General features: G+C 55.6%; 1 long non-coding RNA gene across 1 annotated transcript; it reads right to left on the bottom strand.

The window, feature by feature from the left end:
- Positions 1-519: 519 nt before the first annotated feature.
- On the bottom strand, positions 520-3168 carry LOC107182587. The gene is made up of 3 exons (XR_001513303.1): positions 3122-3168; positions 979-1221; positions 520-946 (listed from the first exon to the last, which is right to left on the bottom strand). It is a non-coding gene; the product is annotated as an uncharacterized LOC107182587 (long non-coding RNA).
- Positions 3169-4747: the final 1579 nt, after the last annotated feature.

Raw genomic sequence — 4747 nt, 5'->3', positions numbered from 1 at the left:
CGGGCGTCACACAGCAGTGAGGTCCTCGGGGGAAGAGGGGGGCGTGTTCTCCCAGGGGGCAGACGCCTGGACACCACTGGGCTTCAACACACCCCAGGGCTCCCCGAGGTGGGGGGACGGGGACCTCTGAAGTCTTACTGTGGTCTACACTTACTATTGGGCACAAAGAAAATATACACCCTTTTCTCCCACAGCCTAACTCAGCATTTTCTGTTTGGTTGCTGCCACAATACAAATACATCTTCTAGCCCTGGCTGGTGTAGCTCAGTGGATAGAGCGGTGGCCTATGGACTGAAGGGTCCGGGGTTCGATTCCAGTCAAGGGCACATGCCTGGGTTGTGGGCTCGATCCCCAGTGAGGGGTATGCAGGAGGCAGCCAATCCATGATTCTCTCTCATCATTGATGTTTCTATCTCTCTCTCTCTCTCTCCCTTCCTCTCTGAAATCAATAAAAAATATTTTTTAAAAAATAGAAAATAAATAAAACAAAATCAATGGGGAAAAAATGTTCTCCGGTGAGGATTAACAAAAACAACAACAATAATAATAACCTTTAAATGACGCGTTACTTAATGCCACTGTAACTCATTTGTCATGTTTGATACAAAAATTGACTCCCATCCCCACAGTCCTGCTGCTCACAGCCCAGTTCACCCCTGGCTCTGCCTCCTCCTGGGCGCAGGGGAGGAGACGCCCGACCCCAGGAAGCACTTCCTCTCCAGGGAGAGGGAAGCAGGGGAGTTGGGGGGGGCTCTCGGTCCCGTCACTCCGTGGAAGGAAACCCAGGTGTGGCCAGCGAGGGACATGGTGCATGTGGGCTCACCCCTCGCAGGGCCCGGAGGGATGCAGGGATGTGGCGATTCACGGGCCAGGGCCCCAGCCACAGCCGCGCGTGCGTCCTGTGGGACCGTCCCTCTAACGAGGATGCCTGTGGCTGGAAACAGGCCTATGAGGTAACAATCCTTTCTATGCTATAACAAGCCTGGTATCACAACCGTAGGCTCATTATGAAGCCACAGAGCTCCAATGCTGGGCGGCAAAGTTTCGTCTCTTAAGAAAATAATTTAATTCTCGTCCTTGACCGAGTGCTCAGCTGCTGCCTGGGGGCTTCCTGGTGAGGCCCTGGCTGCCCGCAAAGCCGGGGTCCAGGGAGGCAACCTTGGCCACGAGGAAGGCGTGGACGCAGTGCAGGACGGCCGTGAGGTCCAGGAACTCCAGCTCCTGCAGGAAAGACAGAGTGGAACAAGTGGGTGTGAGCATCAGGGACACGTGGCCACAGCCAACCAGGTCGGGTGACTCAGGCCCCAGGACACAGGAAAGGAGGCAGGTGAGTGTGTATGTATGTGTGCAGGTGTGTGTGTGTGCAGGTATATGAATGCATGCAGGTGTCTGTGTGTGTGTGAGTGTGTGCAGGTGTGTGTTGTGTGTGAGTGCGTGCAGATGTGTGTGCGAGTGTGTGCAGGTGTGTGTGCATGCAGGTATTTAAGTGTATAGGTGTACAGGTGTGTGTGGAGGGACTGTGTGTGCAGGTGTGTGTGTGTGTATCTGTGTGTGTGGGTGTGCATGCAGGTATGTGTGTGGTTGACTGTGCATGCAGTTGCGTGTATGTGTGTGCAGGCGTGTGGGGGATGTGCATGTGTGTGCGCATGCAGGTGTGCATGTAGGTGTGTGTGCGTGCAGGTGTGCGTGCAGGTGTGTGTGTAGGTATGCAGTTGTGTGTGGGCGGGTGTGTGCATGTGCAGGTGTCTGGGGTGTGCATGTGTGTGTGCATGTCTGTGCATGCAGGTGTGCATGCAGGTGTGCATATGGGTGTGTGCATGCAGGTATGTGTGTGTAGGTGTGCAGGTATGTGTGTGCAGGTGTGTGTGCGTGCAGGTGTGTGTGTAGGTGTGCAGGTGTGTGAGTGTATGCAGGTGTGGGTGTGGGGGTGTGTAGGTGTACAGTTGTGTGCGTGCAGGTGGGTGTGTGCAGGTGTGTGAGTGTATGCAGGTGTGGGTGTGGGGGTGTGTAGGTGTACAGTTGTGTGCGTGCAGGTGGGTGTGTGCAGGTGTGTGAGTGTATGCAGGTGTGGGTGTGGGGGTGTGTAGGTGTACAGTTGTGTGCGTGCAGGTGGGTGTGTGCAGGTGTGTGAGTGTATGCAGGTGTGGGTGTGGGGGTGTGTAGGTGTACAGTTGTGTGCGTGCAGGTGTGTGCGTGCAGGTGTGTGTGTGTAGGTGTGCAGGTGCGTGAGTGTATGCAGGTGTGGGTGTGGGTGTGTGTAGGTGTACAGTTGTGTGCGTGCAGGGGTGTGTGTGCAGGTGTGTGAGTGGATGCAGGTGTGGGTGTGGATGTGGGTAGGTGTACAGTTGTGTGCGTGCAGGGGTGTGTGTGCAGGTGTGTGAGTGGATGCAGGTGTGGGTGTGGATGTGGGTAGGTGTACAGTTGTGTGCGTGCAGGGGTGTGTGTGCAGGTGTGTGAGTGGATGCAGGTGTGGGTGTGGATGTGGGTAGGTGTACAGTTGTGTGCGTGCAGGGGTGTGTGTGCAGGTGTGTGAGTGTATGCAGGTGTGGGTGTGGATGTGTGTAGGTGTACAGTTGTGTGCGTGCAGGTGTGTGTGTGCAGGTGTGTGAGTGGATGCAGGTGTGGGTGTGGATGTGGGTAGGTGTACAGTTGTGTGCGTGCAGGTGGGTGTGTGCAGGTGTGTGAGTGTATGCAGGTGTGGGTGTGGGTGGGCAAGCTTTCGCCTGTCTCTGTGCTATGAGGTGGGCGGCTGGTGCAGAGGGAGCTGAGTCCTTACCTTCGTCTCCACCAGTCGGGTGTGGAGGTGCTGGAAGAGCAGCCTGAGGGGGCCTTCCCGTCGTCGGACAACCCGCAGCCGGGAGAACCTAAAGCTCCACAGTATGGTCTGCGAGGGAACGAGGGAACCAGAGATCAGAAACCACAGCCCACGTGTCGTCACCTCGACTCACACATCGTGTCGTCTACATAAGAACGCAGACACTGGCTTCTCTAGGCCGGGCAGGTGAGAGCTCACCAGATTCCCACCTTCCCATCCTCCGGCCACAGAACGGTCCTCACATGGCTTTCTCTCCGACCCTCCCTTCCGGCCCAGGATGCTGGTCCCACCCCTTGTGCCCCTCACCTGTGTCCTGCAGCAGGAGAATCCTGAGGTGAAGTCCACGGTGAAGCTGTGACCACACGTACATTTGTTACGACCGAGCTTGCGAAGTCGGTGCTCCCACCTTTCCTCCCTGAAAGTCACCTGCCAGCAGCCTACCCCCCGGGAATAACCGTCTCTGGCTAAATAGGCTTCCCTAGCACGCACAGCCTTCCTCAACTATCACTCACACGGGCTCCTGTGGACTCAGGTGAGGAATCCCAGATTCCTATGCGGAAGCCCTGACCCCCGTGTGGTGTCCTTGGAGACGGGGCCTCTAAGGGAAGAGTTAAGGTGAAGTGAGGGCCCGAGGGTCCAGATCTAATGGGACCAGAGTCTTTATGAGAAGAGGCACCGAAACGCCTGGATGATGGGAGACCAAGGACCTCAATTCATTCCCACTTTCCACAGAAGGGAGGACACACAGGATTCACGAAACAGAAGAGAAGAGAGAAAACCAATGTGAACAAGGTCTGGTTCTTAAAAAGATCGGCAAGATCGACAAACCTGAGCCAGATTTACCAAAAAAGGAAAAGAAGGAAGACTCAAGTGCGAGACAAGAAATGGAAGAGGAGGTGGGTCTATCGATGTCGAGCGAGGAGGGTGATAAAGGGTTTCTGTGGATGACTGTGAACCAGTCCATGCGAAACTTACGTGAACTGGGAAATAAATCCTAGAGAGAAACTGTTGAACCGCGTCCGGAAGACATCTGAGCGGACAACATTACAGCAAAGTGTCTGAATAACCAAGAGACTAACGACAAGAGAAGTGGAGGCCCCGAGGGCTTCGCTGCTAAATTCCACCAGACGCTCAGTCATCCACAAACTCCGCCCGAGACACAATCGAGCGCCCGTGAGGCGGCGCCTGTTCTGGCTGTGTTTCCCCAAAGGCGCCTCCGCCAGAAGACGGTCCCATGCACCAGGTCGGGACAGTGAGCCTGGTCCAGGGATGACTCAGAACAGGAGGACGTGTGCGGGGGTCAGCTCTTCCCACTCGGGCCACGGGCACACACCTTAACGTCTGCGTTCCGGCCTGGGACCTGGAGATGCGGGCCATACACAGAGGAACTGACCAGGAGTCTAGCCAGCGCTTCTCATATTTTGGCTCATTAGCTATGGGCGAGGAAAGTGATGGCGGAGCCTGTGCAAAATAAATGAGAACCAGGGGTCACAGAGTCAGTCAGGGAGCGAGGACATGGACCGGCACCCTGAGCACGCCCCCCAAATCTACACGCGGTAACCGCCGACAGCACAGGCAGCTCTCACAGAGTGAGAAAGACACCGGGCGCTTCTACCTGCACTTAAACTGCTTCCTCTCTTATTTTTTTAAAACAAAATATTGCATAAAAGAGATACATGTCAAGAGAAGAAAAGTCAAATTGGGAGGGAAGTGGGAGTTGACAGGTGCCTTGCTCAGGAGGCCTGGGGAGACCAGGCTCACTTGACAGGTGAATTTAGAGGCAGCTCAAGCCCAAGACACAGCACACGCTAACAGAGACCATGTCCTAATGGAGCCTGGTGCCGAGATATGGCCTACTAACTGGCGGTGCAGGCCCACTGCGTGGCCAGTGGCTGGGGCAGAGGGTGACCCAGGGGACGGAGGGAGGATCCC

The sequence above is a fragment of the Myotis davidii genome, unplaced genomic scaffold (assembly GCF_000327345.1).
Source record: "Myotis davidii unplaced genomic scaffold, ASM32734v1 scaffold1395, whole genome shotgun sequence".
In the NCBI taxonomy this organism is placed as follows: Eukaryota; Metazoa; Chordata; class Mammalia; order Chiroptera; family Vespertilionidae; genus Myotis; species Myotis davidii.
Note: the sequence above shows the minus strand (reverse complement) of the source record. Positions and strands in the feature narration are given on the sequence as shown.